Below are 25,690 nucleotides of genomic sequence, written 5' to 3'. Positions count from 1 at the left end.
TCTCCTATAAAACGAATTCCTTAACTCTAACCAAGTTAAGACTGCTTTGTCCTTCATATTTATTCATGTCTAATCAAGTTTCAACGATAAACAACGTTGTACTTTGTAGAATGAGAAATAACTTCTTCAGCAATAAGCATCTCTCGACATATGACGAAATACAGATTTTGCTATAAAATTAATTCCTTCTATCAGCCTGACTTAAAACTGTTTGTCCTCCTTATTTATCCACTTCAAATCAAGTTTCAACAATTAAAAAAATGTTGTAGTTTGAGAAAAAACAACTTAATCTTAAGCAATCAGTAGGGTAAGAAAGGGTAAGAAAAGGTGCAAATGTCAACCATACATCACTAAAAGGTGGAGCGGAAGTATTCGGCTGCAAGTAGGTGCGAATGCCTGACAATGTATGATCAAAAGAGGGAGCGGAGGTTTTCGGCTGCAAGGTCTGAATGTCCAACCATAATTTGTAAAACCCGGGGAAGAAAAGGCTCGAAAGCCCGACTATACACCATCAAAAGCGGGAGCGGAGGTGTTCGGCTGCAAGTAGGTGTGAATGTTCGACCATAATTTGTAAAAAGCGGGTAAGAAAAGGTTCGAATGCCCAACTATATATTAACCAAAGCAAGAGAAGAGGTCTTCGGATAAGAGTGGGTGAGAATTTACAACCATAATCTATAAAATGCGGTGAAAAAAAAGGTGTGAATACCCCATAGAACACTAAAAGGTAGAGAGAGGTAAGAAAAATGTATGTTCCGCTGTAAGAAGGTGTGAATGTCCAACCATAATTGGCAAAAAGCAGGTAAGAAAAGGTTAAAATACCCTATTGTACACAATCAATAGCGGGAGCAGAGTTGTTCCGCTACTAAAAGGTGTGAAAGTCCGACCATGAATTGTAAAAAGCGGGTAAGAAAAGGTGCGAATGCCCGACAATGTATGATCAAAAGAGGGAGCGGAGGTTTTCGGCTGAAAGAAGGTCTGAATGTCCATCCATAATTTGTAAAAATCGGGGAAGAAAAGGCTCGAAAGCCCGACTATACACCATCAACAGCTGGAGCGGAGGTGTTCAGCTGCAAGAAGGTCTGAATGTCCATCAATAATTGCTAGAAAACATGGAAGAGAATTTTCGAATATCAAACCGCACATGATCATAAGCGGGAGAGGAGGTGTTAAAATGCAAAAAGGTGTGAATGTCCACCCATAATTACTGCAAAATGGGTAAGAAAAGGTACGAATGCCCAACCATACATCATCAAAAGCAGGAGTGGATGTGTTCGGCTACAAGAAGGTTTTAATGTCCGACCATAGTTTGTAAAAAGCGGGTAAGAAAAGGTTCGAATGCCCGAACATACACCATCAAAACAGGGAGCGGAGGTGTTCCACTGTAAGAAGGTGTGAATGTCTGACCATAGTTGGTAAAAAGCGGGTAAGAAAAGGTGAAAATACCCGACTGTACACAATCAATAGCGGGAGCGGAGTTGTTCGGCTACTAAAAGGTGTGAAAGTCCGACCTTGGTTTGTAAAAAGCGGGTAAGAGAAGGTGCGAATGCCCGACAATGTATGATCAAAAGAGGGAGCGGAGGTTTTCGGCTGCAAGAAGGTCTGAATGTCCAACAATAATTTTATAAAAACCGGGGAAGAAAAGGCTCGAAAGCCTGACTATACATCATCAAAAGCGGGAGCGGAGGTGTTCAGCTGCAAGAAGGTCTGAATGTCCATCAATAATTGCTAGAAAACATGAAAGAAAATTTTCGAATATCAAACCACACATCATCATAAGCGGGAGAGGAGGTGTTCAGCTGCAAGAAGGTGTGAATGTCTTACCATAGTTTGTAAAAAATGGGTAAGAAAAGGTGCGAATACTCAACCATACATCATCAAAAGCAGGAGTGGATGTGTTCGGCTAAAAGAAGTTTTGAATGTCCGACCATAGTTCGTAAAATGCGGGTAAGAAAAGGTTCGAATGCCCGAACATACACCATCAAAAGAGGGAGTGGAGGTGTTCCGCTGTAAGACGGTGTGAATGTCCAACAATAGTTGGTATAAAGCGGGTAAAAAAGGTTAAAATACCCGACTGTACACAATCAATAGCGGGAGCGGATGTGTTCGGCTACAAGAAGGTGTGACAGTCCGACCATGGTTTGTAAAAAGCGGGTAAGAAAAGGTGCGAATGTCCGACAATGTATGATCAAAAGAGAGAGCGGAGGTTTTCGGATACACAAAGCTTTGAATGTCCTACCATAGTTTGTAAATAGCGGGTAAGAAAAGGTTCGAATGCCTGACTATACACCATAAAAAGCGGGAGCGGAGGTGTTCCGCTGTAAGACGGTGTGAATGTCCGACCATAGTTGGTAAAAAGCGGGTAAGAAAAGGTTAAAATACCCGACTGTACACAATCAATAGCGGGAGCGGAGTTGTTCGGCTACAAGAAGGTGTGAAAGTCCGACCATGGTTTGTAAAAAGCAGTTAAGAAAAGGTTCGAATATCCAACCAAACATAATCAAAACAGGCAGCGGAGGTTCAGCTGCAAGGTGTGAATGTCTGACTATAGTTTGTAAAAAGCGGGTAAGACAAGGTGCGAATGCCCAACAATGTATGATCAAAAGAGAGAGCGGAGGTGTTCGGCTGCAAGGTCTGAATGTCCAACCATAATTTGTAAAAACCGGGTAAGAAAAGGCTCGAAAGCCCGACTATACATCATCAAAAGCGGGAGTGGAGGTGTTCAGCTGCAAGAAGGTGTTAATGTTCGACTAAAGTTTGTAAAAAGCTGGTAAGACAAGGAGCGATGTCCCGACATTGTATGATCAAAAGCGGGAGCGGAGGTGTCCAGCTGTGAGTAGGTGTGAATGTCCGACCATAATTGCTGAAAAATGTGTTAGAAAAGGTAAGAATACTGGACCATACATCATCAAAAGCGGGAGAGGTGGTGTTCGGCTGCAAGAAGGTGTGAAAGTCCGACAATGGTTTGTAAAAAGCGGGTAAAAAAAGGTTCAAATGACCGAATATACATCATCAAAAGCGGAAGCGGAGGTGTTCGGATGCAAGAAGGTGTGAACGTCCGACCAAAGTTTGTAAAAAGCAGTGAAAAGCGAGAAAAAGCATTTCGTGAGTTCTGCATGATTTGGGATTTTGCTTATAAAATGCATTACTTCACTCAAACTATGTTAAAACTCATTTGTCCTTCATATTTACCATGTCTAGAAATATTTAAACAAAAAAACAACGTTGTACTTTGCAGTAAAAGAAAGAGCAAATCTAAAGTTTCAGGAATCCGAGTATAAGCCTGCTTTCATGAGTTCTGCACGATTTCGGATTTTGCTATAAAATGAATTGCTTTGCTCAAACCAAGTTAAAACTGCTTTGTCCTTCCATATTCATCAATGTCTAGATCGACTTCAACAAAGAAAAACATTGGACTTTGCAGTAGAAGAAGTTGAAATCCATCTACACATTGATAAATATGAAGGACAAAGCAGTTCCCTCTTGCCCATAAGAAAATAAGCTTATTCTCGGATTCCTGATCCTTCAGTGTTGCTCTTTCTTCTACTGCAAAATACAATGTTGTTCTTTGTTGAAGTCGATCCAGACATTGATAAATATGAAGGAAAAAGCAGTTTTAACTTGGTTTGAGTGAATGAATTCATTTTATACATAAAATCCGAAATCGTGCAGAACTCATGAAAATAAGCTTATTCTCGGATTCCTAAAACTTTTGATTGGCTCTTTCTTTTACTGCAAAGTACAACGTTGTTTTTTTGTTTAAATCTATCGAGACATTGATAAATATGAAGGTAAAAGCCGTTTTAACATAGTTTGAGTGAAGGAATTGATTTTATAGATAAAATCCCAAATCATGCAGAACTCCTCAAAAGGGGCGTATGGCTTAATCACAAGTGTGGTTCTTTCTCATTCAGGGAAGTATGAGGAAGTTTATGCTTGAAATATATGTAGAAATGGGTACATATGAAGGACAAAGCAGTGTTAACTTAGTTTGCGTGAAGGAATTCATTTTATACATAAAATCCCAAATCATGCAGAACGTATGAAAAGAAGCTTATTCTCGGATTCCTGATCCTTCAGTTTTGCTCGTTCTTCTACTGCAAAATACAATGTTGTTCTTTGTTGAAGTCGATCTAGACATTGATAAATATGAAGGAAAAAGCAGTTTTAACTTGGTTTGAGTGAATGAATTCATTTTATACATAAAATCCGAAATCGTGCAGAACTCATGAAAATAAGCTTATTCTCGGATTCCTAAAACTTTTGATTTGCTCTTTCTTTTATTGCAAAGTACAACGTTGGTTCTTTTTGTTTAAATCTATCGAGACATTGATATATATGAAGGTAAAAGCCGTTTTAACATAGTTTGAGTGAAGGAATTAATTTTATAGATAAAATCCCAAATCATGCAGAACTCCTCAAAAGGGAGGTATGGCTTAATCACAAGTGTGGCTCTTTCTCATTCAGGGTAATATGAGGAGGTTTATGCTTGAAATATATGTAGAAATGGGTACATATGAAGGACAAAGCAGTGTTAACCTAGTTTGCGTGAAGGAATTCATTTTATACATAAAATCCGAAATCGTGCAGAACTCATGAAAATAAGCTTATTCTCGGATTCCTAAAACTTTTGATTTGCACTTTCTTTTACTGCAAAGTACAACGTTGTTTTTTGTTGAAATCTATCTAGACATTGATAAATACCAGCCGAAACTCTGCTGCCGCTTTTGATAATTTATGGTTGGGCATTCTTACCTTTTCTTACCCGCTTTTTACAAATTATGATCTTACATTCACACCTACTTGCAGTCGAACACCTTCTCATCCACTTATGATCATGTGCGGTTGGGCTTTCGCACCTTTTCTTACCCATTTTTCAGTAATTATGGGTGGACATTCAGACCTTCTTGCAGCCGAAAACCTCCGCTCCTCTTTTGATCATACATTGTCGGGCATTCACACCTTGTCTTACCCGCTTTTTACAAACTTTAGTCGGACATTCAAACCTTCTTGCAGCTGAACCACCTCCGCTCCCTGTTTTGATCATATATGGTCTGGCAATAGTACCTTTTCTTACCCGTTTGTGAGTAATTATGGCTGGACATTCACACCTTCTTGCAGCCGAACACAGCCTCTCCCGCTTTTGATGATATATGGTCCGGCATTCTTACCTTTTCTAACATATTTTTCAGCAATTATGGTCGGACATTCACACCTACTCACAGACGAACACCTCCGCTCCCACATTTGATAGTGTATAGTCGGGCATTCTCACCCTTTCTCATCAGCTTTTTGCAAATTATGATCTGATATTCACACCTACTTGAAGTCGAACAGCTCTATTCCCGCTTTTGATTATGTTTGGTTGGATATTCGAACATTTTCTTAATGCTTTTTACAAACTTTGGTTGGACGTTCACACCTTCTTGCAGCCAAACACCCCCGCTTCCGCTTTTGATGGTATATATTCGGGTATTCGAACCTTCTCTTACCCGCTTTTTACAAACCATGGTTGGACTTTCATACCTTCTTGTAGCTGAACAACTCCACTCCTGCTTTTGATGATTTATGGTTGGACATTCGCATCTTTTCCTACCCATTTTTCAGTAATTATGGGTGGATATTCACATCTTCTTGCAGCTGAACACCTCCTCTCCCGCTAATGATCACGTAAGGTTTGATATTCGAAAATTTTCTTTCATGTTTTAAAGCAATTATTAATGGACATTCACACCTACTTGCAGCCGAACAGCTCTGCTCCCGCTTTTGATTATGTATGGTTGGATATTCGAACCTTTTCTTAATTGCTTTTTACAAACTTTGGTTGGACGTTCACACCTTCTTGTAGCCGAACACATGCACTCCTGCTTTTGATGATGTATGGTTGGGCATTCGCACCTTTTTTTTTACCCATTTTTCAGGTATTATGGGTGGACATTCACACCTTCTTGCAGCTGAACACCTCCTCTCCCACTTATGATCATGTGTGGTTTGATTTTCGAAAATTTTCTTTCATGTTTTCTAGCAATTATTGATGGACATTTAGACCGTCTTGCAGCTGAACACCTCCGCTCCCACTTTTGATGGTGTATAGTCGGGCTTTCGAGCCTTTTCTTCCCCGGTTTTTACAAATTATGGTTGGACATTCAGACCTTCTTGCAGCCGAAAACCTCCACTCCCTCTTTTGATCATACATTGTCGGGCATTCGCACCTTTTCTTACCCGCTTTTTACAAACCATGGTCGGACTTTCACACCTTTTAGTAGCCGAACAACTCCGCTCCCGCTATTGATTGTGTACAGTCGGGTATTTTAACCTTTTCTTACCCGCTTTTTACCAACTATGGTTGGACATTCACACCTTCTTACAGCAGAACACCTCCGCTCCCTGTTTTGATTATGTATGGTTTGACATTCGCACCTTCTCTCACCCGCCTTTTACTATGGTCGGCCATTCACAGCTTCCTCTCCACCATACTTGTATGGTGGGATATTCACACCCACTTGCATCCGAAGACCTCCGCCCCCACTTTTGTTGACATTTAGTCGGTCATTCGCACCTTACCCACTTTTAGCAAACTATGGCCTTCTTGCAGCCAAACACCTCTGATCTCGCTTTTGATGATGTAAGGTTGGGCATTCAGACCTTGCTTCACCTGCTTTTCACCAAATATAGTCGGACATTCACACCTTCTTGCAGCCGAACACTTCCGCTTTTAGTGTTCTATGAGGCATTCACATATTTTTTTTCACCGTATTTTATAGATTATGGTTGGAAATTCTCACCCACTCTCATCCGAAGACCTCTCCTCCCGCTTTTGTTAATATATAGTCGGGCATTCGAACCTTTTCTTACCCGCTTTTTACAAATTATGGTCGAACATTCACACCTACTTGCAGCTGAATACTTCCGCTCCACCTTTTAGGCATGTATGGTTGGCATTTGCACCTCTTTTTATACTGATTGCTGAAGATTAAGTTGTTCTTTCTCAAACTACAAATTTTTTTTAATTGTTGAAACTTGATTTGAAGTGGATAAATAAGGAGGACAAACAGTTTTAAGTCAGGCTGATAGAAGGAATTAATTTTTTAGCAAAATCTGTATTTCGTCATATGTCGAGAGATGCTTATTGCTGAAGAAGTTCTTTCTCATTCTACAAAGTACAACGTTGTTTATCGTTGAAACTTGATTAGACATGAATAAATATGAAGGACAAGGCAGTCTTAACTTGGTTTGAGTTAATGAATTCGTTTTATAGGAGAACCCGAATTCGTGCATAATTCATAAAATAGAGCTTATTTTCGGATTCCTGAAGAATGAGTCTGGTTCTTTCTCATAATACAAAGTTTGTTGTTTATTGTTGAAATTTCATCAGAAGTGAAGAAATAAATGAATGCCTATCAACAAATGTGGGATCTAAACTCTAGTGCCTCTAAAATAATTTCCTTTCTCAATTTAGAAATGTGTGTGTGTAAGTCACAACACCCGTGACACCAAAACGGCTTTCTTTTCTCTACACTCTGCACTATGAGCACACACACCAAATCAGAAAGGCTTTTTTCTCTCTTTTATACACTATGGACTGTGGGGACACAAAACCGCTCTCTCTCTTTTTTTTTTTTTTATCGTGTGCCAGGGCGTTGTCTCACGTATTAGATTATGCTTAAGATATGAATGGGTTTATCAGTCACATCAGAATCCATACATACTGATCCTCCCGTAATAAAATGGTCGGATCTTATCAAACACACTTTGTTTCTTGTGACAATCAAGTCAGCGAAACAGCGTATACACGTCAAGACACTGAATCAAGTTTGCCACAAGAACTCAAGTTTGGCAGTATTGCTCTGCCGTCAGCAATCATACACCCATTTTATTTTCGTGAGACATGTGCAAGCACCTGTTCATCTACTGTTCTATCACTATGAATTAGTGATCTATTATCAATAAGGATACTTCTACAACTACTATCAAAGTATGTCCGGACTTCTTATGTTGTCAGTTGCTATATATGAATAAGTGGGTAGCTACTGACAAGCATTAAGCATGTCACACAGCCCAAACATATAACATTTCAGGACACACCACACAGTTAACAACCACAGTGAAATGTGTCAAAGCCCAAACATGTAACATTCAACAGGACACTTACACAACACATTCAAATCAAACAGTCAGACAACATACAAGAACATATACCCCAGCCGGCATTGCTCCCTGCCTATTTTCGTACAGCACACCATGTGTGCGCACACCTTTATTCACAAACTCTTCAACTTATACTCTTTTACCGAAGCTGCTACAGCTCGATTGGCCGAATACCCTTTGATCCTATTTCGGTGAATTTGACATCTGCCTTACATATAACAGATTAGCGGTTTAGCAGTTTTAATTTAGTTTGAGTGAAGGAATTCATTTTATAGCAAAATCCGAAATCGTGAAGAACTCATGAAAGTAAGCTTATTCTCGGATTCCTGAAACTTTAGATTTGCTCTTTCTTTTACTGCAAAGTACAACGTTGTTTTTTTTTGTTTAAATCTTTCTAGACATGGTAAATATTAAGGACAAAGCAGTTTTCACATAGTTTGAGTGAAGGAATTCATTTTATAGATAAAATCCCAAGAGTCTGCTGAGAAAAGAGAGTGAATGCGAAGTAGACTTTAACACGGCTATGGGAGCGAGCCGAGTGTGGGCTAACCGGGAGAATTGCTTGAAAGAAACGCGACACCGAATGAGCTTCAGAACAAAGCCTCAATACGGGATTCTCGTGGCGTTTTTGTTGCTGCCTTGTCTTTTGCACAGAGTAAAAGACAAGGCAGCCATCGAATAGGGCCCGATTGTTCCTAGTTGGTCAGCCGAGGAGCAAGGGGGGGGGGGGGGGGGGGGGGGGGAGCAAGCGTCTCAACCAAGCAAAGCTCACCATGGGGAAGGTGGCTATGCCAACTAGCCTGATGCCCTGCTCCCGCAGTGACGGATAATCGTACTCTGGTTTCTCTTCATAACGTACAAGTCTTTCGCCTTTTACTAAAGACTTCCGTGGAGAGCAGCACTAATGAGTTGTTTCTATTTTTGGCAGGCTTTACCTTTGCGGGTGAAGCCCTTTCTGTCTGTGCAAAAGAAATCTTGTTACTGTGCAGAGTGACTTCTCTGAGTAGAGTCGCCTTACTTGTTGCGACTGTGCCGATGTTCGAAGCTGGAGTGCAAAGTTGTTGCTTGAATGGTGCTTGCTGGAGTTTGGTGCTTGCAAAGTTATACCATTTAAAAGGGCTGAAGAGTGCTCAGTGCAGCGGGTGGGCGACACTCTGGCCACCTTGAAAACCGAGGTTACATCCACTACCAGGGGCAGCCCAAGTTCTGCCGCAAGTGTGGTGAGCATGGGCACCTGGTTGAGGCTTGTACCAAGGTGTTATGTGGGAAGAGCAGAGAAATTGGGCAAACTTTTGGAGAGTGTCCAAATGGCAGGAAATGTAATCTCTGTGGAGAATTAAATCACCTCTTCAGAGATTGCCCTAAATCTTTTGCCAACAAATTAAAGACGGTAAAGCCACAGTCAAGCCAACAAAGAGAAGGACCAAAGGTGGCAGTTGGTGAACAAAGTGAAGAGGTTGACCCAATAAATTCAAACTTCCCGCCAAAAGCTTGGATTGGAAGTGAGGAGCAAAAAGGGGAGGGGCCTGTAGAGGCCTCACCACTCAGTGTTGAAGTCTGTGAGAATTCACAGGCAGAGGGTGGAGCTACGCTAAATGAGGAGGAAGAGCAGACAGGTGAGTCTAGTGAAGATACTCACCTCCCCGAAGGTCAACAGCCGAAGAGGACGGCATCTGAGCCTCTGATTCCCCAGTGGTATCAGAGAAGAGGGGAAGGGTTAGGTCCCTTTCAGACAGTTCTTCAGTGGAAGAACCTAGAGTCTTCCCCTCCGACTCACCAAATGAGGTCTCCTTTTTAACTTCAGCTCTGCAATCAACCCCCAGGGACTCAAAGTTAAATGCAACATTGCGCCAGAGGCCAACACCGAGAGTCCGAAAAGGAAATATAGATCACCCTACTCACTTTTCACCTAAAGAAATGAAGGAAGAGCTAGTTTCCCAAGAAATAACCTGTGTGTAATTTGTTTTGATAACTTAGAAAAACGAAAATGACATACCTACTTTCCTTTATGCTTTTAATGGTTCTCACCTTCTCAACACTAAATGTGAGAAGTGTGAAATCAAAGACAAGAGCCCAGAGTATTTTATCCTTCTTAGACTCCATAAAATCAGATGTGTTTTTAATACAAGAATGTGGACTACCTTTTTTAAAAAACCATAGACAATGGGAGGAAATGTGGCCCCATTTATCGATATGGAGTGGCTCAAATCAAAATAAAAATGATGGTGTGGCCATTCTAATTAAAAATCCGCATGTTCTGGTGAAAGGTAGCACAGTGGTGAGAGACGGACGGGCACTTTTAGCACACTTGAATTTTATGGGGCAAGACTTTAACCTCTTAAATATTTATGGTTTCAATGGAAAAAATGAAAGGTATGACCTTTTAGAAGATATACAGCTTTACATGCTAGGGCAAGTACCTTTAGTTGTAGGAGGGGATTTTAACTGTATCTTGAGCAGGAAAGATAGAAAAAGAGCAGAGGTAGATTTTAAAGTGGATAAGACTTCGATTTTACTTCAGGGCATATGCAGGGATTTTAAGCTTACTGACTGTTTTAAAACCATGCATCCCAGAGAGGAGGGCTTCACCTGGTTTAGTCATGATGGCACCAGAGCCTCTCGCATTGATTATTTCTTTACTAGAGATTGCCCACCCACTGATGTTAGATTAACCCCTGTTTTCTTTTCAGACCACCTTATGCTCTCCTGCACCCTTTCACCCCCTTCTGGTGTGACGGTAGGAAGTGGTCTGTGGAAACTCAACTGTTCCCTGTTGGAGGATGAAATCATAGTCAGTCAGTACAGGGAATGTTATAAAGAGTGGCAGACCCTTCAAGACCTCTACAAAACACATGCACAATGGTGGGAAATGGTGAAGGAAACGACCCAGACTTTTTTTAAACAGCAAGGTAAACGTAAAAAAAGGAAAGAGAATAGATGTATGATGGGCCTACATAAACGCTTACAGCGCTACTTTAAACTAAATCAGTGTGGCATAGACTTTAAAGAAGAAATCAAAGATGTCAAAAAGGAAATGTCAGTTTTAGCAGAAATAAAGAGTAAAGGAATTTTTGTAAGAAGCAGGGAGCAGGAAATTGAGGAAGGTGAAAAAGAAAGAAAGTTATAAGTAAAAGGAGGGTATTCAAAATCTAAAAAGAGAAGATGGGTTTTTAACAAAATCCACACAAGAGATGATTGAAACTGTACATACCTTTTATAGTAACATGTACAAAGAGAAACCAGTGCACTTGGAAATATCGGCAGAAATCTTAAAATTCGTTGACAAAACCGTAAAAGAGAATGCACACTTGACACAGAATTTTACTGCTTTAGAGTTAAAAAAATGCCTAACAGGTTTTAAGAGAAGTCGAGCTCCGGGTTTAGACGGGCTTCCTGCAGAATTCTATCTGACCTATTGGGACCTTTTATCATGAGACATTTTAGATGTTTTTAAAGATTTTGAAAAACTCGACCGACTGCCTGACAGTTTTAGAGTGGGAATAGTGACTCTACTTTATAAAAAAAATGATAAGACTGACCTAAAGAATTGGAGGCCCATCACACTTTTAAACTTTGACTGTAAACTTTTTAGCAAGGTTTTAGCGACACGGATGTCCTCTGTTTTAGAGGAGGTAATTCACCCAGACCAAGCTTGTGCCATCTCAGGGAGACAACTCACCGACAGCCTCGTACTGATTCGAGACATCATTGATTACGCTAGAGACAGAAACACCCGGCTTGTCATCTTAAATTTAGACTTTGATCGGGTCTCGCATCAATATCTCTTTCAGGTGTTGCAGCCATCGAAAAGGGCCCGATTGTTCCTACTTGGTGAGCTTTGCTTGGTTGAGACGCTTGCCCCCCCCCCCCCCCCCCCCCCCCCCCCCCTCCCCCCTGCTCCTCGGCTGACCAAGTAGAAACAATCTATTCGATGGCTGCCTTGTCTTTTACTCTGTGCAAAAGACAAGGCAGCCACAAACACCACGGGAACACCGTATTGAGGCTTTGTACTGACCACTCATTCAGTGTCGCGTTTCTTTCAAGCAATTCTCCCGGTTAGCCCGCACTCGGCTCGCTCCCAGAGCCGTGTTAAAGTCCACTTCGCATTCACTCTCTTTTCTCAGCAGATTAAAAGAAAGTTTCATCTTGGGCTCCCTGAAACTTCCATCCTGCACCACTGTTTGCTTTTTCACAAGAGCAGAGGAGAGCGCACCGTTCCCAGCGGCACTGCAGTACCGGGTCGAGGCTTGGAGTGTACGGAGCAAGCTTCTTTTTCAACTCCTATTCTTAAAAATCCATTTAATATGTTGTCCTCGTATAGAGGACATATTAAACTGATAAGAACAGATACTACACTTGATCTTAGCCAAAAGGCCGAGAAGCGATAACTGTCCACTGTTTCAGGTCCGAGGGCCCTTGCTGGCACAATGCGCACTTGTAGCAGTGTTCTTTTTATGGCCATAGGTGGCCAGAGTGTCACGTTGCACCTCCGCCCACCCGCTGCACTGAGCACTCTTCAGCCCTTTTAAATGGTATAACTTTGCACTCCCGCATGCTCCAGCAAGCACCATTCAAGCAACAACTTTGCACTCCAGCTTCGAACATCGGCACAGTCGCAACAAGTAAGGCGACTCTACTCAGAGAAGTCAAACTGCAAAGTAGCAAGATTTCTTTTGCACAGACAGAAAGGGCTTCACCCGCAAAGGTAAAGCCTGCCAAAAATAGAAACAACTCATTAGTGCTGCTCTCCACGGAAGTCTTTAGTAAAAGGCGAAAGACTTGTATGTTATGAAGAGAAACCAGAGTACGATTATCCATCACTGCGGGAGCAGGGCATCAGGCTAGTTGGTATAGCCAGCTTCCCCATGGTGAGCTTTGCTTGGTTGAGACGCTTGCCCCCCCCCCCCCCCCCCCCCTTGCTCCTCGGCTGACCAAGTAGGAACAATCGGGCCCTATTCGATTTTGCATAGAGTAAAAGACAAGGCAGCAACAAAAACACCACGAGAATCCCGTATTGAGGCTTTGTTCTGACCGCTCATTCGGTGTCGCGTTTCTTTCAAGCAATTCTCCCGGTTAGCCCACACTCGGCCATAGCCGTGTTAAAGTCTACTTCGCATTCACTCTCTTTTCTCTGCAGACTCTTGGGATTTTATCTATAAAATGAATTCCTTCACTCAAACTATGTTAAAACTCCTTTGTCGTTCATATTTACCATGTCTAGAAAGATTTAAACAAAAAAAAAACAACATTGTACTTTGCAGTAAAAGAAAGAGCCAATCTAAAGTTTCAGGAATCCGAGAATAAGCTTACTTTCATGAGTTCTTCACGATTTCGGATTTTGCTATAAAATGAATTCCTTCACTCAAACTAAATTAAAACTGCTAAACCGCTAATCTGTTACATGTAAGGCAGATGTCAAATTCACCGAATTAGGATTATTCGGTATTCGGCCAATCGAGCTGTAGCAGCTTTGGTAAAAGAGTATAAGTTGAAGAGTTTGTGAATAAAGGTGTGCGCACACATAGTGAGCTGTAGGAAAATAGGCAGGGAGCAATGCCGGCTGGGGTATATGTTCTTGTATGTTGTCTGACTGTTTGATTTGAATGTGTTGTGTAAGTGTCCTGTTGAATGTTTGGGCTTTGACACTTCACTGTGGTTGTTAACTGTGTGGTGTGTCCTGAAATGTTATATGTTTGAGCTGTGTGACATGCTTAATGCTTGTCAGTAGCTACCCACTTATTCATATATAGCAACTGACAACATAAGAAGTCTGGACATACTTTGATAGTAGTTGTAGAAGTATCCTTATTGATAATAGATAAACTAATTCATAGTGATAGAACAGTAGATGAACAGGTGCCTGCACGTCTCACGAAAATAAAATGGGTGTATGATTGCTGACGGCAGAGCAATACTGCCAAACTTATGAGTTCTTGTGGCAAACTTGATTCAGTGTCTTGACGTGTATACGCTGTTTCGCTGACTTGATTGTCACAAGAAACAAAGTGTGTTTGATAAGATCCGACCATTTTATTACGGGAGGATCAGTATGTATGGATTCTGATGTGACTGATAAACCCATTCGTATCTTAAGCATAATCTAATACGTGAGACAACGCCCTGGCACACAATCAAAAAAAAAAAGAGAGAGCGGTTTTGTGTCCCCACAGTCCATAATGTAGAAAAGAGAGAAAAAAGCCTTTCTGATTTGGTGTGTGTGCTCATAGTGCAGAGTGTAGAGAAAAGAGAGAAAAGAAAGCCGTTTTGGTGTCACGGGTGTTGTGACTTACACACACACATTTCTGAATTGAGAAAAGAAATTATTTTAGAGGAAGCAGTAGAGTTTTGATCCCACATTTGTTGATAGGCATTCATTTATTTCTTCACTTCTGATGAAGTTTCAACAATAAACAACAAACTTTGTATTATGAGAAAGAACCAGACTCATTCTTCAGGAATCCGAAAATAAGCACGAATTCGGATTCTCCTATAAAACGAATTAATTAACTCAAACCAAGTTAAGACTACCTTGTCCTTCATATTTATTCATGTCTAATCAAGTTTCAACGATAAACAACGTTGTACTTTGTAGAATGAGAAAGAACTTCTTCAGCAATAAGCATCTCTCGACATATGACGAAGTACAGATTTTGCTAGAAAATTAATTCCTTCTATCAGCCTGACTTAAAACTGTTTGTCCTCCTTATTTATCCACTTCAAATCAAGTTTCAACAAATAAAAAGATGTTGTAGTTTGAGAAAGTACAACTTAATCTTCAGCAATCAGTATAAAAAGAGGTGCAAATGCCAACCATACATACCTAAAAGGTGGAGCGGAAGTATTCAGCTACAAGTAGGTGTGAATGTTCGACTATAATTTGTAAAAAGCGGGTAAGAAAAGGTTCGAATGCCCGACTATATATTAACAAAAGCGGGAGGAGAGGTCTTCGGATGAGAGTGGGTGAGAATTTCCAACCATAATCTATAAAATACGGTGAAAAAAAATATGTGAATGCCTCATAGAACACTAAAAGCGGAAGTGTTCGGCTGCAAGAAGGTGTGAATGTCCGACTATATTTGGTGAAAAGCAGGTCTGAATGCCCAACCTTACATCATCAAAAGCGAGATCAGAGGTGTTTGGCTGCAAGAAGGCCATAGTTTTCCAAAAGCGGGTAAGGTGCGAATGTCCGACTAAATATCAACAAAATTTTGGGCGGAGGTCTTCGGATGCAAGTGGGTGTGAATATTCCACCATACAAGTATGGTGGAGAGGAAGCTGTGAATAGCCGACCATAGTTTGGAAAAAGCGGGTAAGAAAAGGTTTGAATGCCCGAACATACACCATCAAAAGAGGGAGCGGAGGTGTTCCGCTGTACGAAGGTGTGAATGTCCGACCATAGTTGGTAAAAAGCGGGTAAGAAAAGGTTAAAATACCCGACTGTACACAATCAATAGCGGGAACGGATGTGTTCGGCTACAAGAAGATGTGAAAGTCCGACCATGGTTTGTAAAAAGCGGGTAAGAAAAGGTGCGAATGTCCGACAATGTATGATCAAAAGAGAGAGCGGAGGTTTTCGGATACAAGAAGGTTTGAATGTCCCACCATAGTTTGTAAAAAGCGGGTAAGAAAAGGTTCGAATGCCCGACTATACACCATCAAAAGCGGGAGCAGAGGTGTTCCGCTGTAAGACGGTGTGAATGTCCGACCATAGTTGGTAAAAAGCGGGTAAGAAAAGGTTAAAATACCCGACTGTACACAATCGATAGCGACAGCGGAGTTGTTCGGCTACAAGAAGGTGTGAAAGTCCGACCATGGTTTGTAAAAAGCGGGTAAGAAAAGGTGCGAATGTCCGACAATGTATGATCAAAAGAGAGAGCGGAGGTTTTCGGATACAAGAAGGTTTGAATGTCCCACCATAGTTGGTAAAAAGCGGGTAAGAAAAGGTTAAAATACCCGACTGTACACAATCAATAGCGGGAGTGGAGTTGTTCGGCTACAAGAAGGTGTGAAAGTCCGACCATGGTTTGTAAAAACCGGGAAGAAAAGGCTCGAAAGCCCGACTATACACCATCAAAAAGAAGGTTTGAATGTCCATCAATAATTGCTTTAAAACAAGAAAGTAAATTTTCGAATATCAAACCGCACATGATCATAAGCGGGAGAGGAGGTGTTCGGCTGCAAGAAGGTGTGAATGTCCACCCATAATTCATGAAAAATGCGTAAAAAAAAAGGTGCGAATGCCTAACAATACATTATCAAAAGCAGGTGTGAATGTCAGATCATAATTTGTAAAAAGCTGATGAGAAAGGGTGAGAATGCCCGACTATACACCATCAAATGCGGGAGCGGAGGTGTTCGGCTCTGAGTAGGTGTGAATGTCCGACCATAATTGCTGAAGAATGTGTTAGAAAAGGTAAGAATGCTGGACCATACATCATCAAAAGCGGGAGAGGTGGTGTTCGGCTGCAAAAAGGTGTGACTGTTCGACTAAAGTTTGTAAAAAGTGGGTAAGACAAGGTGCGAATGCCTGACAATGTATGATCAAAAGCGGGAGCGGAGGTGTTCAGCTGCAAGAAGGTCTACATGTCCATCAATAATTGCTAGAAAACATGAAAGAAACTTTTCGAAAATCAAACCGCACATGATCATAAGTGGGATAGGAGGTGTTCAGCTGCAAGGTGTGAATGTCCACCCATAATTCCTGAAAAATGGGCAAAAAAAAGGTGTGAATGCCCAACCATACATCATCAAAAGCAGGAGTGGAAGTGTTCGGCTACAAGAAGGTGTGAACGTCCAACCAAAATATGTAAAAAGAAGTTAAGAAAAGGTTTGAATATCCAACCAAACATAATCAAAAGCGGGAGCAGAGCTGTTCGACTGCAAGTAGGTGTGAATGTCAGATCATAATTTGCAAAAAGCTGATGAGAAAGGGTGAGAATGCCCGACTATACATCATCAAATGCGGGAGCGGAGTTGTTCGGCTGTGAGTAGGTGTGAATCTCCGACCATAATTGCTGAAAAATGTGTTAGAAAAGGTAAAAATGCCGGTCCATACATCATCAAAAGCGAGAGAGGTTGTGTTCGACTGCAAGTAGGTGTGAATGTCCAGCCATAATTACTCACAAACGGGTAAGAAAAGGTAGTAGCCAGACCATATATGATCAAAACAGGGAGCGGAGGTGGTTCAGCTGCAAGAAGGTTTGAATGTCAAACTAAAGTTCAAATATATTAACAAAAGCGGGAGGAGAAGTCTTCGGATGAGAGTGGTTGAAAATTTCCAACCATAATGTATAAAATGCGGTGAAAAAAAAGGTGTGATAGAACACTAAAAGGTGGAGCGGAAGTGTTCGGCTGCAAGAAGGTGTGAATGTCCGACTATATTTGGTGAAAAGCAGGTGAAGCAAGGTCTGAATGCCCAACCTTACATCATCAAAAGCAAGATCAGAGTTGTTTGGCTGCAAGAAGGCCATAGTTTGCCAAAAGCGGGTAAGGTGCGAATGTCCGACTAAATATCAACAAAATTTGGGGCGGAGGTCTTCGGATGCAAGTGGGTGTGAATATCCCACCATACAAGTATGGTGGAGAGGAAGCTGTGAATAGCCGACCATAGTTTGGAAAAAGCGGGTAAGAAAAGGTTTGAATGCCCGAACATACACCATCAAAAGAGGGAGCGGAGGTGTTCCGCTGTACGAAGGTGTGAATGTCCAACCATACTTGGTAAAAAGCGGGTAAGAAAAGGTTAATATACCCGACTGTACACAATCAATAGCGGGAGCGGATGTGTTCGGCTACAAGAAGGTGTGACAGTCCGACCATGGTTTGTAAAAAGCGGGTAAGAAAAGGTGCGAATGTCCGACAATGTATGATCAAAAGAGAGAGCGGAGGTTTTCGGATACACGAAAGTTTGAATGTCCTACCATAGTTTGTAAATAGCGGGTAAGAAAAGGTTCGAATGCCCGACTATACACCATAAAAAGCGGGAGCTGAGGTGTTCCGCTGTAAGACGGTGTGAATGTCCGACCATAGTTGGTAAAAAGCGGGTAATAAAAGGTTAAAATACCCGACTGTACAAAATCAAAAGCAGGAGTGGAAGTGTTCGGCTGCAAGAAGGTGTGAACGTCCAACCAAAATATGTAAAAAGAAGTTAAGAAAAGGTTTGAATATCCAACCAAACATAATCAAAAGCGGGAGCAGAGCTGTTCGACTGCAAGTAGGTGTGAATGTCAGATCATAATTTGCAAAAAGCTGATGAGAAAGGGTGAGAATGCCCGACTATACATCATCAAATGCGGGAGCGGAGTTGTTCGGCTGTGAGTAGGTGTGAATCTCCGACCATAATTGCTGAAAAATGTGTTAGAAAAGGTAAAAATGCCGGTCCATACATCATCAAAAGCGAGAGAGGTTGTGTTCGACTGCAAGTAGGTGTGAATGTCCAGCCATAATTACTCACAAACGGGTAAGAAAAGGTAGTAGCCAGACCATATATGATCAAAACAGGGAGCGGAGGTGGTTCAGCTGCAAGAAGGTTTGAATGTCAAACTAAAGTTCAAATATATTAACAAAAGCGGGAGGAGAAGTCTTCGGATGAGAGTGGTTGAAAATTTCCAACCATAATGTATAAAATGCGGTGAAAAAAAAGGTGTGATAGAACACTAAAAGGTGGAGCGGAAGTGTTCAGCTGCAAGAAGGTGTGAATGTCCGACTATATTTGGTGAAAAGCAGGTGAAGCAAGGTCTGAATGCCCAACCTTACATCATCAAAAGCAAGATCAGAGTTGTTTGGCTGCAAGAAGGCCATAGTTTGCCAAAAGCGGGTAAGGTGCGAATGTCCGACTAAATATCAACAAAATTTGGGGCGGAGGTCTTCGGATGCAAGTGGGTGTGAATATCCCACCATACAAGTATGGTGGAGAGGAAGCTGTGAATAGCCGACCATAGTTTGGAAAAAGCGGGTAAGAAAAGGTTTGAATGCCCGAACATACACCATCAAAAGAGGGAGCGGAGGTGTTCCGCTGTACGAAGGTGTGAATGTCCAACCATACTTGGTAAAAAGCGGGTAAGAAAAGGTTAATATACCCGACTGTACACAATCAATAGCGGGAGCGGATGTGTTCGGCTACAAGAAGGTGTGACAGTCCGACCATGGTTTGTAAAAAGCGGGTAAGAAAAGGTGCGAATGTCCGACAATGTATGATCAAAAGAGAGAGCGGAGGTTTTCGGATACACGAAAGTTTGAATGTCCTACCATAGTTTGTAAATAGCGGGTAAGAAAAGGTTCGAATGCCCGACTATACACCATAAAAAGCGGGAGCTGAGGTGTTCCGCTGTAAGACGGTGTGAATGTCCGACCATAGTTGGTAAAAAGCGGGTAAGAAAAGGTTAAAATACCCGACTGTACAAAATCAATAGCGGGAGCGGAGTTGTTCGGCTACAAGAAGGTGTGAAAGTCCGACCATGGTTTGTAAAAAGCAGTTAAGAAAAGGTTCGAATATCCAACCAAACATAATCAAAAGCGGGAGCAGAGCTGTTCGACTGCAAGTAGGTGTGAATGTCCAGCCATAATTACTCACAAACGGGGGAAGAAAAGGTAGTATTGCCAGACCATACATGATCAAAACAGGGAGCGGAGGTTCAGCTGCAAGGTGTGAATGTCTGACTATAGTTTGTAAAAAGCGGGTAAGACAAGGTGCGAATGCCCGACAATGTATGATCAAAAGAGAGAGCGGAGGTGTTCGGCTGCAAGGTCTGAATGTCCAACCATAATTTGTAAAAACCGGGTAAGAAAATGCTCGAAAGCCCGACTATACATCATCAAAAGCGGGAGCGGAGGTGTTCAGCTGCAAGAAGGTGTGAATGTTCGACTAAAGTTTGTAAAAAGCTGGTAAGACAAGGAGCGATGTCCCGACATTGTATGATCAAAAGCGGGAGCGGAGGTGTCCAGCTGTGAGTAGGTGTGAATGTCCGACCATAATTGCTGAAAAATGTGTTAGAAAAGGTAAGAATACTGGACCATACATCATCAAAAGCGGGAGAGGTGGTGTTCGGCTGCAAGAAGGTGTGAAAGTCCGACAATGGTTTGTAAAAAGCGGGTAATAAAAGGTTCGAATGCCCAAATATACATCATCAAAAACGGAAGCGGAGGTGTTCGGATGCAAGAAGGTGTGAACGTCCGACCAAAGTTTGTAAAAAGCAGTGAAAAGCGAGAAAAAGCTTTTCGTGAGTTCTGCATGATTTGGGATTTTGCTTATAAAATGCATTACTTCACTCAAACTATGTTAAAACGGCTTTTACCTTCATATTTACCATGTCTAGAAAGATTTAAACAAAAAAACAACGTTGTACTTTGCAGTAAAAGAAAGAGCAAATCTAAAGTTTCAGGAATCCGAGTATAAGCCTGCTTTCATGAGTTCTGCACGATTTCGGATTTTGCTATAAAATGAATTGCTTTGCTCAAACCAAGTTAAAACTGCTTTGTCCTTCCATATTCATCAATGTCTAGATCGACTTCAACAAAGAAAAACATTGGACTTTGCAGTAGAAGAAGTTGAAATCCATCTACACATTGATAAATATGAAGGACAAAGCAGTTCCCACTTGCCCATAAGAAAATAAGCTTATTCTCGGATTCCTGATCCTTCAGTGTTGCTCTTTCTTCTACTGCAAAATACAATGTTGTTCTTTGTTGAAGTCGATCTAGACATTGATAAATATGAAGGAAAAAGCAGTTTTAACTTGGTTTGAGTGAATGAATTAATTCTATACATAAAATCCGAAATCGTGCAGAACTCATGAAAATAAGCTTATTCTCGGATTCCTAAAACTTTTGATTTGCTCTTTCTTTTATTGCAAAGTACAACGTTGTTTTTTTGTTTAAATCTATCGAGACATTGATAAATATGAAGGTAAAAGCCGTTTTAACATAGTTTGAGTGAAGGAATTAATTTTATAGATAAAATCCCAAACCATGCAGAACTCCTCAAAAGGGGCGTATGACTTAATCACAAGTGTGGCTCTTTCTCATTCAGGGTAGTATGAGGAAGTTTATGCTTGAAATATATGTAGAAATGGGTACATATGAAGGACAAAGCAGTGTTAACTTAGTTTGCGTGAAGGAATTCATTTTATACATAAAATCCGAAATCGTGCAGAACTCATGAAAATAAGCTTATTCTCGGATTCCTAAAACTTTTGATTTGCACTTTCTTTTACTGCAAAGTACAATTTTTTTTTTTGTTGAAATCTATCTAGACATTGATAAATACCAGCCGAAACTCTGCTGCCGCTTTTGATCATTTATGGTTGGGCATTCTTACCTTTTCTTACCCGATTTTTACAAATTATGATCTTACATTCACACCTACTTGCAGTCGAACACCTTCTCATCCACTTATGATCATGTGCGGTTGGGCTTTCGCACCTTTTCTTACCCATTTTTCAGTAATTATGGGTGGACATTCAGACCTTCTTGCAGCCGAAAACCTCCGCTCCTCTTTTGATCATACATTGTCGGGCATTCACACCTTGTCTTACCCGCTTTTTACAAACTTTAGTCGGTCATTCAAACCTTCTTGCAGCTGAACCACCTCCGCTCCCTGTTTTGATCATATATGGTCTGGCAATAGTACCTTTTCTTACCGGTTTGTGAGTAATTATGGCTGGACATTCACACCTACTTGCAGCCGAAAACAACCTCTCCCGCTTTTGATGATATATGGTCCGGCATTCTTACCTTTTCTAACATATTTTTCAGCAATTATGGTCGGACATTCACACCTACTCACAGACGAACACCTCCGCTCCAGCATTTGATAGTGTATAGTGGGGCATTCTCACCCTTTCTCAACAGCTTTTTGCAAATTATTCTCTGACATTCACACCTACTTGCAGTCGAACAGCTCTGCTCCCGCTTTTGATTATGTTTGGTTAGATATTCGAACCCTTTCTTAACTGCTTTTTCACAAACTTTGGTCGGACGTTCACACCTTCTTGCAGCCGAACACCTACGCTTCCGGTTTTGATAGTGTATATTCGGGCATACGAACCTTTTCTTACCCGCTTTTTACAAACCATGGTCGGACTTTCACACCTTCTCTTAGCTGAACAACTCCGCTCCCTCTTTTGATTGTGTACAGTCGGGTATTTTAACCTTTTCTTACCCGCTTTTTACCAACTATGATCGGACATTCACACCGTCTTACAGCGGAAAACCTCCGCTACCTCTTTTGATGGTGTATGTTCGGGCATTCGAACCTTTTCTTACCCGCTTTTTAAAACCAGGGTCGGACTTTCACACCTTTTAGTAGCCGAACAACTCCGCTCCCGCTATTGATTGTATACAGTCGGGTATTTTAACCTTTTCTTACCCGCTTTTTACCAACTATGGTCGGACATTCACACCTTCTTACAGCGGAACACCTCCGCTCCCTCTTTTGATGGTGTATGTTTGGGCATTCGAACCTTTTCTTACCCGCTTTTTACAAACTATGGTCGGACATTCAAACCTTCTTGTAGCCGAACACATCCACTCGTGCATTTGATGATGTATGGTTGGGAATTCGCACCTTTTCTTACCCATTTTTCAGTAATTATGGGTGGACATTCACACCTTCTTGCAGCTGAACACCTCCTCTCCCGCTTATTATCATGTGCGGTTTGATATTCGAAAATTCTCTTTCATGTTTTCTAGCAATTATTGATGGACATTCAGACCTTCTTGCAGCTGAACACCTCCGCTTCAGCTTTTGATGGTGTATAGTCGGGCTTTCGAGCCTTTTCTTCCCCGGATTTTACAAATTATGGTTGGACATTCAGACCTTCTTTCAGCTGAAAACCTCCGCTCCCTCTTTTGATCATACATTGTCGGGCATTCGCACCTTTTCTTACCCGCTTTTTACAAACTTTAGTCGGACATTAACACCTTCTTGCAGCTTAACCACCTCCGCTCCCTGTTTTGATCATGTATGGTCTGGCAATACTACCTTTTCTTACCCATTTGTGAGTAATTATGGCTGGACATTCACACCTACTTGCAGTCGAACACCACCTCTCCCGCTTTTGATGATGTATGGACCGGCATTCTTACCTTTTCTAACACATTTTTCAGCAATTATGGTTGGAGATTCACACCTACTCACAGCCGAACAACTCCGCTCCCGCATTTGATGGTGTATATTCGGGCATACGAACCTGTTCTTACCCGCTTTTTACAAACCATGGTCGGACTTTCACACCTTCTTGTAGCTGAACAACTCCGCTCCCTCTTTTGATTGTGTACAGTCGGGCATACAAACCTGTTCTTACCTGCTTTTTACAAACTATGGTTGGACATTCAAACCTTCTTGTAGCCGAACACATCCACTCCTGCTTTTGATGATGTATGGTTGGGCATTCGCACCTTTTCTTACCCATTTTTCAGTAATTATGGGTGGATATTCACACCTTCTTGCAGCCAAACACCTCCGCTCCCTGTTTTGATCATGTATGTTTTGACATTCGCACCTTTTCTCACCTGCTTTTTACTATTGTCGTTCAATCACAGCTTCCTCTCCACCATACTTGTATGGTAGGAAATTCTCACCCACTCTCATCCGAAGACCTCTCCTCCCGCTTTTGTTAATATTTAGTCGGGCATTCGAACCTTTTCTTACCCACTTTTTACAAATTATGGTTGAACATTCACACCTACTTGCAGCTGAATACTTCCGCCCCACCTTTTAGTGATGTATGGTTGGCATTTGCACCTTTTGTTACCCTCTTTTTATACTGATTGCTGAAGATTAAGTTGTTCTTTCTCAAACTACAATTTTTTTTTAATTGTTGAAACTTGATTTGAAGTGGATAAATAAGGAGGACAAACAGTTTTAAGTCACGCTGATAGATGAAATTTATTTTATAGCAAAATCTGTATTTCGTCATATGTCGAGAGATGCTTATTGCTGAAGAAGTTCTTTCTCATTCTACAAAGTACAACGTTGTTTATCGTTGAAACTTGATTAGACATGAATAAATATGAAGGACAAAGCAGTCTTAACTTGGTTTGAGTTAATTAATTCGTTTTATAGGAGAATCCGAATTCGTGCTTATTTTCGGATTCCTGAAGAATGAGTCTGGTTCTTTCTCATAATACAAAGTTTGTTGTTTATTGTTGAAACTTCATCAGAAGTGAAGAAATAAATGAATGCCTATCAACAAATGTGGGATCTAAACTCTACTGCTTCCTCTAAAATAATTTCTTTTCTCAATTCAGAAATGTGTGTGTGTAAGTCACAACACCCGTGACACCAAAACGGCTTTCTTTTCTCTCTTTTCTCTACACTCTGCACTATGAGCACACACACCAAATCAGAAAGGCTTTTTTCTCTCTTTTCTACATTATGGACTGTGGGGACACAAAACCGCTCTCTCTTTTTTTTTTTGATTGTGTGCCAGGGCGTTGTCTCACGTATTAGATTATGCTTAAGATACGAATGGGTTTATCAGTCACATCAGAATCCATACATACTGATCCTCCCGTAATAAAATGGTCGGATCTTATCAAACACACTTTGTTTCTTGTGACAATCAAGTCAGCGAAACAGCGTATACACGTCAAGACACTGAATCAAGTTTGCCACAAGAACTCATAAGTTTGGCAGTATTGCTCTGCCGTCAGCAATCATACACCCATTTTATTTTCGTGAGACATGTGCAGGCACCTGTTCATCTACTGTTCTATCACTATGAATTAGTTTATCTATTATCAATAAGGATACTTCTACAACTACTATCAAAGTATGTCCAGACTTCTTATGTTGTCAGTTGCTATATATGAATAAGTGGGTAGCTACTGACAAGCATTAAGCATGTCACACAGCCCAAACATATAACATTTCAGGACACACCACACAGTTAACAACCACAGTGAAGTGTCAAAGCCCAAACATTCAACAGGACACTTACACAACACATTCAAATCAAACAGTCAGACAACATACAAGAACACATACCCCAGCCGGCATTGCTCCCTGCCTATTTTCCTACAGCTCACTATGTGTGCGCACACCTTTATTCACAAACTCTTCAACTTATACTCTTTTACCGAAGCTGCTACAGCTCGATTGGCCGAATACCCTTAGATCCTATTTCGGTGAATTTGACATCTGCCTTACATGTAACAGATTAGCGGTTTAGCAGTTTTAATTTAATTTGAGTGAAGGAATTCATTTTATAGCAAAATCCGAAATCGTGAAGCACTCATGAAAGTAAGCTTATTCTCGGATTCCTGAAACTTTAGATTTGCTCTTTCTTTTACTGCAAAGTACAACGTTTTTTTTTTTGTTTAAATCTTTCTAGACATGGTAAATATGAACGACAAGCAGTTTTAACATAGTTTGAGTGAAGGAATTCATTTTATAGATAAAATCCCAAGAGTCTGCATAGAAAAGAGAGTGAATGCGAAGTAGACTTTAACACGGCTATGGGAGCGAGCCGAGTGTGGGCTAACCGGGAGAATTGCTTGAAAGAAACGCGACACCGAATGAGCGGTCAGAACAAAGCCTCAATACGGG

The 25,690-nt window shown here is 41.2% G+C and overlaps 3 non-coding genes across 3 annotated transcripts; 1 reads left to right on the top strand and 2 right to left on the bottom strand.

The window, feature by feature from the left end:
- The first annotated feature begins 8,977 nt into the window (after window positions 1-8,977).
- Window positions 8,978-9,091, top strand: LOC140286318 (U5 spliceosomal RNA). The gene has a single exon (XR_011911157.1). It is a non-coding gene; the product is annotated as a U5 spliceosomal RNA (small nuclear RNA).
- A 3,256-nt stretch (window positions 9,092-12,347) lies between these two features.
- On the bottom strand, window positions 12,348-12,531 carry LOC140286316 (U2 spliceosomal RNA). The gene has a single exon (XR_011911155.1). It is a non-coding gene; the product is annotated as a U2 spliceosomal RNA (small nuclear RNA).
- A 308-nt stretch (window positions 12,532-12,839) lies between these two features.
- Window positions 12,840-12,953, bottom strand: LOC140286322 (U5 spliceosomal RNA). Its single transcript, XR_011911160.1, has one exon. It is a non-coding gene; the product is annotated as a U5 spliceosomal RNA (small nuclear RNA).
- Window positions 12,954-25,690: the final 12,737 nt, after the last annotated feature.

This window comes from Leuresthes tenuis, unplaced genomic scaffold (assembly GCF_036924035.1).
Source record: "Leuresthes tenuis unplaced genomic scaffold, fLeuTen1.0.hap1 SCAF_83, whole genome shotgun sequence".
Classification (NCBI taxonomy): domain Eukaryota; kingdom Metazoa; phylum Chordata; class Actinopteri; order Atheriniformes; family Atherinopsidae; genus Leuresthes; species Leuresthes tenuis.
Note: the sequence above shows the minus strand (reverse complement) of the source record. Positions and strands in the feature narration are given on the sequence as shown.